The sequence below is a fragment of the Panthera onca genome, chromosome D2 (genome assembly GCF_046562875.1).
Source record: "Panthera onca isolate mPanOnc1 chromosome D2, mPanOnc1 haplotype 2, whole genome shotgun sequence".
NCBI lineage: Eukaryota > Metazoa > Chordata > Mammalia > Carnivora > Felidae > Panthera > Panthera onca.
In genome coordinates this window covers 82,206,041-82,219,803 of record NC_138349.1, presented here as the reverse complement: position 1 = coordinate 82,219,803, position 13,763 = coordinate 82,206,041, and the positions used below count along the sequence as shown (strand labels likewise).

Here is a 13,763-nt window from a genome sequence, read left to right as displayed (position 1 = left end):
GGATAAAAACCCTCAACAAAGTAGGTCTAGAGGAAACATACCTCAAGACAATAAAGGCCATCTCTGAAAAACCCACAGCAAACATCATCTTCAATGGGGAAAAACTGAATGCTTTCTCTCCCAAGGTCAGGAACGAGACAAGGATGTCCACTCTCACCACCTTTATTCAATATAGTACTGGTATTCCTAGCCATAGCAATCAGACAAGAAAAAGAAAGAAAAGGCATCTGAATTGGTAAGGTAGAAGTAAAACTTTCACTGCAGACGACATGATTCTGTATATAGGAAACCCTAAAGATTCCACTAAAAAACTACTAGAACTGATAAATGAATTCAGTAAAGTCATGGGATATAAAATCAATGTTCAGAAATCTGTTGCATTCCTATATACTAATAATGAAGTAGCAGAAAGAAAAATTAAGAAAACAACCCCATGTACAATGGAAATTATAAAATCCCATTTACAATGGAAAGATATTCCATGCTCATAGATTGGAGGAATAAATATTGTTAAAATGTCTATACTACCCAAAGGAATCTACAGATTTAACTCAATCCCTATCAAAATGCCAACAGCATGTCTCACAGAACTAGAACAAATAATCCTAAAATATGTATGGAACCACAAAAGACGCCCAAATAGCCAAAGCAATCTTGAAAAACAAAAACAAAAACAAAAACAAAAACAAAACTGGAAGAATCATAATTCTAGACTTCAAGTTATATTGTAAAGCTACTACTATACTTCAAGTTATACTACAAAGTTACAAAATTACTACTACAAAGTAGTCATCAAAACAGTGTGGTACTGGGACAAATAGACACATAGATCAATAGAACAGAATAGGAAACACAGAAAGAAATACACAATTATATGGTCAATATTCAACAAAGGAGGAACAAATATACAATGGGAAGAAGACATTCTCTTAAATAAATGGTGTTAGGAAAACTGGACAGCAACATGCAAAAGAATGAAACTGGACCACTTTCTTTTACCATACACAAAAAACTCAAAATGGATTAAAGACCTAAATGTGAGACCTGAAATCACAAAAATCCTAGAAGAGAGCACAGGCAGTAATTTCTCTGACATCAGCTGTAGCAACATTTTTCTAGATATGTCTCCCAAGGCAAGGGAAATAAAAGCAAAAATAAACTATTGGGACTACATCAAAATAAAAAACTTCCACACAGCAAAGGAAACAATCAACAAAACTAAAAGGCAACCTAAGGAATGGGAGAAGATATTACCCCCACGACATAGCTGATAAAGGGTTAGTATCTGAAATATATAAAAACTTGTGCAACTCAACACCCAAAAAAACAAATAATCCAATTAAAAATGGGAAGAAAACATGAACAGACATTTCCCCAAAGAAGACATCTGGGTGGCCAACAGACACGTGAAAAGATGCTTAATATCACTGATCATCAGGGAAATGCAAATCAAAACTATGATTAGAGATAAGCTAGCACCTCACACCTGTCATAATGGATAAAAGCAAAAAACACAAGAAACAACAAGCGTTGGTGAGGATGTGGAGAGAAAGGAACCCTCTTGCACTATAGGGGGGAATGCAAACTGGGGCAGTCATTGTGGAAAACAGTATGGAGGTTCCTCAAAAGTTAAAAACAGAACTACCCTATGATTCAGGAATTGCAGTCCTGGATATTTACCCCCAAAATACAAAAACATTAATTCAAAGGAATATATGTATCCTTCTGTTTATTGCTGCATTATTTAGAACTGCCGAATTATGGAAGCAGCCCAAGTGTCCATCGATAGATGAATGTGCTAAGGCAGATGAGGCACAGTGCACGGGAGGTGAGGGTCTTGGGGAAAGACCCAGAACACCTACAAGTAGAGTCTGTGACCCCATTTTATGTGTGGGTACACGAAAGAGACTGGCATGGGCTGGGCTGACTAATCACGCCAGGGCATGAAGGACAACAACACCTATCTGAGTTGTTACTATGTAGACACTTATCAAGCCAGGGCAAAAAGGACAGTCGTCTTTAAAAAATAAAACTGGGGGCACCTGGGTGGCTCAGTCGGTTAAGCATGTGACTTCGGCTCAGGTCATGATCTCACAGTTTGTGGGTTCGAGCCCTGCACCGGGCTATATGCTGACAGCTCGGAACCTGAAGCCTGCTTCAGATTCTGTGTCTCCCTCTCTCTCTGCCCCTTCCCTATTCATGCTCTGTCTCTCTCTCTGTCTCTCTGTCTCTCTGTCTCTCTCAAAAATAAACATTAAAAAAATAATAATAAAACTAAAAATAAAATCACACGAAATGAACCTACTGGACTCTTAGAATGATCCAGACACTGTTCTAAAACATTACATGAGTTGCCTCATTTACTACTCGGTAATTTTTTGAAGATGCGCTCTTCCTATCCCCATTCTATATTCGAATTAAAAAGGAAAAGAAGAGTTATAGAAAAGTGAAACAAATAGCCAAAGGTTATACTGCCAATAAGAAACCAAACATCTGTCCCTTGCTGGAAGTTGCCTGATATTCTTAGAGGAACAGTGAAATCATGCGTACAAAGCAGTAAAAATCACAAAGCTAAGACGAAATCAGATATTTAGACTCAGGGTAGTAGGATGACGGTCACTGAGTCATCTGGTCCAAACCCCTCATAATAGATGAGTTACAATACTTGCCTAAGGTCATGGCCATGGAGTCTGGAAACACTGGTCCATATCTGGTCCTTTGCTCCTTTGTGGGCATACAGGGAGGTTATGCTCTCTGGCCCCCTGGCAGTCACTGATCCTTGGGCCGTGAGTGGCAATGATATGTGTCACTTGCAGGTTGAAGTATTTGATGCGGAGGCATTAGAGGGGGTGTGGGTTCTCCATGATCTCTCTTCCTCTGCTCTGGTGACCCTGATAAGTGCCTGTCCCAGATGATAGGCTACCCGATCCCTGAGTCACCACTTGGAAGAAATCTCTTTCAGAGACTCATCAGACCAGGAGTGCGCTTTGCATAAGCAAGAGATAAATGCTTATGTGTTAAGCAACGATTTTACCACAGCAAGCCCCCCCACCCATCCTGATTAACACAGCCTCCTAATTAACACCAGTTAATGAAGAAGACTCCTGAGCTCAATTATAAATCTTCTTTAACATTTCTTTCATTAACGTTTCCAATAAATGCCACAAATAAAAAGGTTTTATTCCTAGACAACCACATACAGCTAAATTAAATGTGACCCATATCTTACACCATTCGCAACAATTAACTCAAAATGGCTTTTAAAGACTTAAACATAAGGGGTGCCTGGGTGGCTCAGTTGGTTAAGCATCTGACTTCGGCTCAGGTCATGATCTCACAGTTCGTGGGTTCGAACACTGTATTGGGCTCTGTGCTGACAGCTCAGAGCCTGGAGCCTGCTTCGGATTCTGTGTCTCCCTCTCTCTCTACCCCTCCCCTGTTCGTTCTCGCTCTCTCTCTCTCAAAATAAACATTAAAAACATATGTTTTAATTAAAAAAGAGAAAAGACTTAAACATAAGACCTGAAACCATAAAACTCCTAGAAGAAAGGACCCTGGCAATGATGTTTTGGATAGGACACAAAAAGCCCAGGCACCAAAAGCAGAAATCACAAGTGGGATGACATCAGACTAAAGCCTCCGTACAACAAAGGAAACCACTAACAAAATGAAAAGGCAACCTACGGAATGGGAGAGAATATTTATACACCATATGTGAGAGAAGGGATTAATATCCAAAATATGTAAAGAACTCATATAACTCAATAACAAAAAAAACAGACAACCAACTTAAAAATGGGCAGAAGGGGGGCACCTGAGTGACTCTGTTCATTGAGCGTCTGACTCTTGGTTTCAGCTCAGGTCACGATCTCACAGTTCACGAGATCAAGCCCCACATCAAGCTCTGTGCCGACAGTGTGGAGCCTGCTTGGGATTCTCTCTCTCCCTCTTTTTCTGCCCCTCCGCTGCTTGTGCTCTCTTTCTCTCTCTCTCAAGAATAAATAAACTTAAAAAAAAACTTTTTAACATGTATTCATTCTTGAGAGAGAGAGAGAGACAGAGTGCAAGTGGGGGAGGGGTGGAGAGAGAGGGAGACACAGAATCCGAAGCAGGCTCCAGGCTCTGAGAAGTCAGCACAGAGTCCGACACAGGGCTCGAACTCACGGACCGCGAGATCATGACCTGAGCCGAAATCAAGAGTCAGACACTTAACCAACTGAGCCACCCAGGTGCCCCTAAAAATTTTTTTAAATGGGCAGAGCTAGTGGACATTTTTTCCACAGAAGACATCCAAATGACAAACAGATGAAGAGATGTTCAATGTTGCGTTTCAAAATATACTAAAATCTCTTTAATTCAGAGGTCACATTTCAGGCAGTCTCAACTCTAAGACATAGTTACAAATGGGAAATAAATATAAAAGGTCTCCAGATCACAGAAACTTATGAAATAAAGTCCGCATTTTAAACCATAGGAGAGGGGAGCCTGGGTGGCTCAGTCAGTTAAGCGTCCAACTCCAGCTCAGGTCATGATCTTGTGGTTTGTGAGTTTGAGCCCTGTGTTGGGCTCCGAGCTGACAGTGCAGAGCCTGTTTAGGATTCTCTCTCCCTCTCTCTCTCTCTCAAAATAATAAATAAAAACTTAAAAAAATAAAAACTTTTTAAAAAATAAACCATAGGAGAGCCTCTTCGGCTCGTGCAGAGCCTATTGACTTTTAATTTACATATAGTTCTAACCAAACATTCTTTTTCTTCCAATTACAGAAAATTGGAATACTCCAGGTTTCCAGAAGCAGGCACACAGGTGATAAGAGTGACAAGCAATTGGAAGACGTTCAAAAGAGAGGGGGGTCAGCCCATGACAATGATCAGTGGCCAGAGGGACAGCCTGAGTCCTTTTCGTTTAAAATCTCTAGGACAGCAGGGAAATGCAAACCAGATTTGAAAACATTCCCTTCAAGATGTTTTTTTTTTTCCCCCCAAGTTTGGGGTTTAAAAGAAAGCACTCCCAAGTCTTAAAGCTATCGAAAATACAAAGAGAGACAGAGACAAAGAGAGAACTAGAGTAATCCATTTCGAAATACTCCCGGGATGTGAGGGAACTTTTTATTTTCTGCATCTTGCTTAACCTTATTAAAATTTGTCGCAACGGTCGTGTATTACCTCTGCGATCAAAAGGTATTGTCTTCAACGGATGGATACAGGATACGAAAACATCACGTCGGGTGAACGATTTTCCAAGTAGGCTGGAAAGGAGGTGTCAACTCTGCTAGTCTGTTCTTGCCTATCCTTACTGAAGAACAACCACTACTAAAAATAGAGTTTCCGTTGCTTTTCTCAGCTCGACGAAGCAGAATGTGTCACTTCAGAGGCCATCTTGGTCCAACTCTTAAGTCGGTTGCCCGATCCCATGGGGCGTTTAGAAATATTGAGGCACCAACTTACTTAGGCGAGTTCTACCTGCTTTTTCATTTCACTAATGGGAGAACAGGCTGAGCTGCCTTTCATGCCCTCACAAGCTGAACTTTGGATGCACCACAAGAGACAAAGTTTCTTCTGAATTGGATAATTAAGTTGGTGTTTACATAAAAGAACTGATACAGCCAAGTGGCACAGAGCTGTGACCAAGTTGCTGAGCCTGTTGTGTCACAAATGAGTCCAAAGGTAAAGGCATCGTTGAAGAGGAGCGTGTTTTGCGTTCCAGTGTGTTAAGTCCAGAGTTGATACGTTCGAAAGATTTAACTACGGGTTCAGCCTGGGCAACGACCAATTGGAGCAGATGCCAGAGTAAACAGCTGGTCTACCTGTACCAGTGCCTTCCTGCTGAACATCAATGAGTTATAAGCCTTAGAAGTAGAATAAGTAATCATCCGACCAAAAATAAATAGATAAAGCTCTGCAGTCCATCCTGAAAGAGACAGACCACAGATAGCAGGTTGTACATTGACCCTTGTGAGCACCGTTAAAGGGGAAAAACATAGGCATGCCTTGGGTGGCTCCGTCGGTTAAGCGTCTGACTTCGGCTCAGGCCATGATCTTGAGTTCACGAGTTCGAGCCCCGCGTGGGGCTCTGTGCTGACAGCTCAGAGCCCGGAGCCCGCTTCGGATTCTCTGTCTCCCTCTCTCTCTGCCCTTCCCCCACTCACGCTCTGTCTCTCTCTCTTTCAAAAATAAACACACACTTAAAAAATAATGTTATGAAGGGGAAAAACATCAGAAAACTGGCACAATCCTCCTGACCGGCCTGCCGTCCCTGCTGGGTGACTCTTTCTCTGCAGTTCCTGCCATAATAAAACTGAATTGTGAGATGAAAGAAAATGCCTTGCTCTAGTTTCGGCAGGTTGTAAGCCAAATTATCCCTGAAAACCCTTTGGAGGGAGAAAACAATTCAATTAGTAGAGGAGAAAAATGAGATATGAGTGACACTTAAAATCTCGCCTGGGGAGAGAGAATCTGTCTCCATCACACCCATGCTACAGGCAGAAGGAGGCGAGGGGACCCAGTTATCAGCAGCTCTCCTAAGTGCTCAGGGTTTCACAGCAGGTAAACCACGGAGTGAAAGCCGCGGACGCAGCACAAGTGCAGACGTGATGACAAATGACAACGTGTATCAAGAAGCCGACAGGCAGGGATCACTGAGGATTGTCACAGCCAGAAGAGTATGCTCATCTAAAGGGGAGTCCCCACTCACTGGTGCCACGAGAAAACGAAGGCCCAAGGTTGATGGATTTTTTTTTTTTTTGGCGGAAAGTTAGTGATATGGGGCTTACCTTAAATTTCTTGATTTTCAAATATAGGCAAACCATTACAAATTTTTTTTTAATGTTTATTTTCAAGAGACAGAGAGAGAGAGAGAGAGAGAGAGAGAGGGAGAGGCAGAGAAGGAGGGAAACGCAGATTCCGAAGCAGGCTCCAGACTCCGAGCTGCCGGCACAGAGCCCGACGTGGGGCTCAAACCCACAAACCTGGAAAGCATGACCTGAGCCCAAGTGGGATGCTTAACCGACTGAGCCACCCAGGCGCCCCTAGGCAAACCATTTTTTAAAAAAATACCTCATTACTTACACTATGCGAGACAAATTGAACATATGCAGGCTTGTTACAGCCTCTGAGTTAATCCATTGCTTCCCTCGTTTAAATATATTCCTTGAGGGGCGCCTGGGGGCTCAGTCGGTTAAGCTTCTAATTGGCTCAGGTCATGATCTCGCGGTTCGTGGGTTCGAGCCCTGCGTCAAGCTCTGTGCCGACAGCTCAGGGCCTGGAGCCTGCTTCGGATTCCGTGTGTGTGTCTCTCTCTGCCCCTCCCCTGGACCTGCCAGTTTAAGGATGGCCTGTGCCACATGGCTCATCTCTGTTCCACGCGGTCTCTCATTCTCCTGCAAGCTGGCCCAGGTTTGCTTGTGTGGCAGCTAGGCAACTGTCCAAGAAAACGAGTGGAAACCTGCAAGTCTTTGAGGGCCAGGCTCAGAACTGGCGCCTTGTAACTTCTGCTGCCTTGTACTGCCCAAAGCACATCGCGGGGCCAGCCCAGATTCAGGGGGAGGAGAAATGGTCTCCACGTCTCATGCTGCAGAAGGTGTGGGTTCAGGGAGGGGTGGAGAACTGTGGTCATCCGGGCCATCGACTTCACCTGATAAGAAGGCACGTGCAAAGTTGACTTCTGGGAAACTCCGGGTCGTCTGCTGTTTCGAGAGCAGAGAAGGCAAAGGGGGGACACCGAGGAAAGACAGGACAAGGGTGGCGAGAAGAGGCCAGTTCGTGGAGGTCCTACCAGGTATGTGGCCCAGTGAAATACAAAGATGTTTTAAATCATTCTCTTGGATTTTGCAGGGAATACAAGACAGATGCCAAGTAAACACAACGCAAGGTTGAACATAAGCATCTTACATAAGATGCTCTGGGGGCTTGCAGAAAGGAGAGATCCTCTCTAGTTTGAAAAATCAAGGCGGGCTTCATGAACAAGATGGAATTGAAGCCAAACTTTGAAGAAGAAACCAGATTTGGCCAGGGAGAGGTGTGGATGCTGGAGCGTCAGCGCAGGGGAAGGAAAGTCCCAAATCTATACAACAGCAGACAGCGTGGTTTGGGTAAACTGAGGCAGCAGTCCCCAATCGTTTTCTCCCTTAACTTTCTGAAAGATGCTCTTCATATGTGACACTCCCACATCCGTACCCCAATATGTCAGGGTGAGGACAGGATACAGTGTTACGGAAGGTGGCCGGCGCTCTGGATGTAACCCCACCCCTTGTCGCCCGCTGGTCCATTGTGACCCTGAGCCTGAGACCCACTGATGTAGGCTTTGTCGGGGGCAATAAAATCTACAGCTGAGGGATAAGTTACTGGATGTTCTCAAATGTTCTGAAATGCCAGGCTGGGGAATCTTAACTGAGTGAACGCAGGAAAGGGTCCCCAAATGTGTTTGAGTGAGATAAACACGTGAAGAGACCTGCATTTTTGCAAACATAAAGGAGCAGGTGGGGCTAACAGACAATGCTTATTTCCCATCCCCTGGCATGGCCAACATCACTAACTGACCACAGGACTTCTTGAGGCCCTCCAAATGTGTCCCTGCTCAGTGCTCTAATGCTGTAGAAGTTGGAGCTGAAACAGGCAGCCGTTGAAGAGTTGAGACCCCATTTGGGGGGGAGGGGAAGCAGAGCTTAGGTGGTCTGTGGGGGTGACAGTAGGAACAGAAAGGAGGAAGATATCAGAGAAGCGCTGATTATCCCACTAGGAGTTGCCACCAGGTCAACATGGGAAAAGGAGAAGAGGGAAGACCAAGCGTCAGTCCAATTTTTGAAGGGCGGGAGAGAATCATGGTGCCATGTGCCAAAAGAAGAAACTTGGGGAAATCAACTGATTGTGCGGTGGAGAAGGAAGTGGGTTCGTTGTGAGTTCTGGGTATAAACACAAGGCCCAAAAGCCATCAGGACGAGGGCTAAGGCCGACGCTCGTAACTCTCACGCCGAACCAAAATATCACAAACATAGCGTTTCTTCCAAGCTTCCAGCAACGTCGAAAGGGCGCGTGTGGGAGAGAAACACGCTTCTTGTTTCTTCTTGGACTATCACGACCTTGTTCGAGATTCCTGCTGGAACCCGGAAGACGGAGAGAGGTGAAACATTGGTGGTGGAAGGGTTTTGCCTTTCTTTCGCGGGAGAAACAGCTGGAAAGAAGCACTCCTGTGTCCAGGCCGTGGCTGTGCACGTCGAAGCCCGAACTTCCCTGCTCCATTCTTCAACCACTGCTTTGTGTCTGCAGGAAGCGCCGACTCAACGCATCGCGGAAAACTTGATCCAATTTTGACAGCCATTGTTCTGCGACATCTGAATCAAGATCGTTTTTCATGCAACAAAAGTGGAGGCCCATGTTCCAAGGAGAGGAGCTAAATTTCTAGTCACGTACTTTGCAGGGAGATGGTAAACAATGGTGGCTTAAGAGGAAGGGTTCTAGATTAAGATTTTTTTTTTTTTAGTATTTATTTTTGAGAGAGAGAGAAAAAGAGAGAGAGGAAATGAGCGGGGGAGGGGCAGAGGGAGAGGGAGACAGGATCTGAATCAGGCTCCCTGCTCTGAGCTGTCAGCACAGAGCCCGACGTGGGGCTCGAACCCACGAACCGTGAGATCATGACCTGAGCTGAAGTTGGATGCTTACCTGACTGAGCCGCCCAGGCGCCCCTCTAGACGGAGATTTCTTGAGGTCAAATCTCAGCAATGCCCTCACTGGAAGAAGTCACTTAACTTGATACATCAATTTCCTCATCTTTGAATTGGAGAGAATACTCACAACTACCTCTTCCTGTGGTTGTGAGGGTTCACTAAGAAGTACATGTCAGGCAGACTGGATGAGTAAATCTGCTTCACAGTGCCCTTTATTTGTTTAGCACAGACGCTTATTAAGTGCTCATGAATAATTCCTCTTATATGTCAGTTTCATCCACAGGGAGTTGTCATTTTCTAGATGGAAAGTTTCCTTTGGTTTTGCATCATCAGATGAGGAACTTCAAGGACCTATCAATGAATGAATGCTCCCAGAGAGGGAGCTCTCCGAAGTGCCCCCACTCTCTGAGAAGATCTGAAGTCATCTTGGCCACAGAGTTCATCTATGTGGGGTGCTGGTCATACTCAGTCTCCGTGGCTGTGAGGTTAGGGAGACGCACTTCAACAAACAATCTTCCACCTTAGAGTTTGGAAAATTTCTTGTTCCTACTCGTATTAACCCAAATAGTAAATGGGCTGGAAAAGGATTAGAGTACTCTTAAACTTCAGCTGCAAAGGTTCACTTATAAATTCTTCCCCTTATGAACACAGTAACATAAAGATGGGGTTATGTGTCTCCATCAACATAGTTCAGGGGTCTGAACATTTAGAAAAAGTGATAGCATTCCCTGGAAAGGTGACCTGGCCAGAATGCTCCTCGTTTTCGAACTTGTAGAGTTTTGCCACTAAGTAAACCTGATCATGGGTCTATCATGTGTTCTTTAACAATACAAAATAGTTTCTCCCAAAGGCAATTTTTTCCCTCTTAATGTCTTAAGGCAGCATCTCATCTCTTTGTCACAGAATTTTCTGTGACATGTCCTGGGAGCGGTGGGTTGCTACCCATTTAACAACTGGCTCTCCGGGCATAGACAGCCCCGGCGTGTTGTACTGGTGTGTATGTGAACACTCCCGCCATGGTTGATTTCAGGCCCCCCGAGGAAAACACTGGAAGTATATACAGCTGGCCCCAACGCACCAATGTGAACTTTCCTTACCCCACCGTTGTCACGACACAAACCACCTTCTAAGCCCTGAATGAGACATTTCTTAAGCATAGTCTAAGATAACAATGTTGTCCCTGGAGCTAGGGAGGCAATGGGGAGCAGGAATTGAGACTGGATATTCCAGATGGCTGCCGAAACCATATCCAACGGGTACACACTGCTGTGTTCTGTATCACAAATACACTTTGCTGTTTTCCTTTCTGTTAGCTGCTCCTCCCAGACCAGGCCAGTCTGCAAGAGCAACAAAGAAAGGTGGGTAGCAGTAAAGAAAAACAATACGGAAAACAGTTGCAGAAGATTCTCGGAGGGCCTCAGGGACCTCATTTCTTGGCAGGATCCTAAGAAGCTCGTCAGCAGACATTCAAATTCTCCTTCACGGTCATCAGCGCTATTCTCTGCACCGCCCTCTTGTGGCCTCACCGCCTGCCAGAATCTAGTGATGGATGACTAACCCCTGACCACCTTCTTCCTCCTTCTCGAGCGTCGTAAGGTCACTGAAGCTGTCCTCAGTGAGGTGTGAGGAGAAGCCTCATGACCATGGACACAACAGTTTCTGGTTTCCAGTGTTCTGGAGAAATATGGGACAGATTCCCACGTGCTAGATGGGAAAATTGGGGAGGGGGACTACTTAGAGTCACAGCCCAAGTGTCCCCTGCTGCAGGAGGTCTGGGTATCAGAGTTCTTTCCCTTTAGGGTGACCCTTGACATTCAAGTCCGGTGATAGGAAGTGGCTCTTCACCTCCTGTTTAAGAGTCTTGATCCTAAGACTGGATAACTCATTACCTCAAAGGTTTTATGAGCATTTTTTTTTTCAAACACACCCATTCCACCCTGGTTCTGCTAGAACTTCTGGAACCTGCCCTGAGAGACGATGGTCCAGATTAGCCTGGTTCCCTCTCAATGATGCATTTGCGCTAGAGATGTGGTGAGCTCTCCATTTCTCTCATCTACCGTTGACCTTGGAGCAGGAGTAGAAAGAAGGGGCACCCTTTTCTGTGAGAGGAAGAGAAAGGAGGAGGAGGCTGGCGACATTCTCCCTGCAGAAGGCTTTGAAAGGTGCCCATTTGGAAGAACGTGTAAAACCAGCTACCGGTGTCTGTTCTTTAGCCAATGAGACAAGCCTTCTAGGTGTCACCTCACATCACAAACGGTTTCCTTTTGGCAAAGGGGACGGGGTTGGGGGCCACGCCTCTCCTCAGCCTCCTACCGAGAATCCAGCGATCCCCCAGCTGGAGCTCATGGCTTAACCCGTTTCTTCCTCTCACACTTTACACACTCCTCCATTCTGGTACCTAGGGTTTCGTGAGTGTCTCTCTCTCCACTGGAAGCTTTGGTGTCAGAGCCCATCCTATTTCTCTCTGTGCGACCAGCACCACATTTACACACAGGATCCCAATTTTACAAACGAAGCAAGTGAGGCTCGAGGTATTTCGAAGAGCCAGTAAATTACGCACGTGGGACTCGAATTCACATCCTTTTGACTCCAGCTGCAGTGACATCACCCTGACCATCCATGCCACAGATGGCAGTTATTGGTGGCTGATGTGGCCGTGACAAAACAGAGACGGGCTGAGGACTGAATCAACCACGCCTCTGCAATGTGGCCTCCATAGACACCCAAAAAGGATGGGCTTCTAGGGTCTAGGTTGGGAGACACGTGGAGATTCGCTGCAATGGTGTCCCTGGAGAGGGCGGGGAGGCTCTGGGCCCCTTCCTCATACCTGCCTGGCCCTATGTATCTTTTCTATCTGGCTGTTCCTGAATTATACCCTTTTATAATAAACTGGTCATCTAGCTTAAAAAAAAAAAAAGATTAGAGATGGAATGAGATCCAAACAGGCTTTGCTTATGTCCCTATATCCTTGGAAATTCCACCAAGTCCGAGTTTTTGAGGATAGTTCCAATCCACTCAGAATTTCAGACATTCTTCAACGGCTCGTATAAAGAAGAGTCATCCAAAAGGATGGGAAGGCCAGGATGACCAAGTTGAGCAGACTCATTACAAGAAGAGGGGAAGGGAAGGAAAAATTAGATACACAGAGGGAGACCACACCATAAGAGACTCTTAAGTACAGACAACACACTGAGGGTTGCTGGCGGTGGGGGAAGTGGGGGAAATGGGGGACGGGCATGGAGGACGGCACCTGCTGGGATGAACACCGGGGGTCGTATTTAAGCGATGAACCACGGGCATCTACTCCTGAAGCCAAGATGACACCGTATGGTAGCTAAGTTGAGAATTCAACAACAACAACAACAACAACAACAACAACAACAACAGAACTGGGATTCGAAAAGTTAACTCAGGTCACCCTACGTATCTGAGCCAGGAGGCCTCAGGCTGTGAGCCAGAAAAACACCACGTCTGAGATCCTGCAGCTATGTGGTAAACCTGAAGAAGTTTGCTTCTGAAGACTAAGGATTCGAATCTCACTGTCGAAAACGGGGTAGGAAAGTGAGTTCCCGCCGCTTGACTTCCCCGATTCGGCAACACAACTCTTCAGACTGAATCCAGCTCTCTGAACGCGGATCTGAAGATTCACGGAAAGGACAGCGAAAGGCCATCTTTCGAATTCCCCCTGTGATCGCGACATTCAAATGACCTGAGCGCACACAGCCCTGGAATGCACACAGAATTAAGAAAAGCCGCCTTTGCGAGGGAAACGCACGGGGAGAGGAAGCGTCTCTCCCCTCTCTCCGCCCCCACCCCCCGCCCCTGTCCCTTATTTTAATAAGTCATATTATTCAGGAGGCTAATAAACATCTGTTTCTTCTCAGTGTCAAGGGAGCCTGTGTGCACACGCGAGCAACCGTGGCTCTCTGTCCTCGGGGGAGAAAACAAAGCACCATCCATCCAAGCCCAGCTACGTACCTGCGGCGGCAGCTGGCTGTTCAGAGAGGCAAGCGGGTCCCCGTCGCGAGCCCGAGTGCCAGGACACTTGGGTGTCCCCGGCCCCCGCTCTCATGAGCACTGCCGCTTGCTGACTCCCGGAGGCTGA

The 13,763-nt window shown here is 45.8% G+C and overlaps 1 protein-coding gene across 1 annotated transcript in view; it reads right to left on the bottom strand.

Moving 5' to 3' along the window:
* The window catches only part of ASAH2 (N-acylsphingosine amidohydrolase 2), an 83,136-nt gene extending 69,373 nt beyond the window's left edge, over positions 1-13,763 (bottom strand). Inside the window, exon 1 of the mRNA XM_078434121.2 lies at positions 13,637-13,763. The gene's annotated coding sequence lies outside the window, so the exon portion shown is untranslated. The remainder of the gene's footprint in view (positions 1-13,636) is intronic.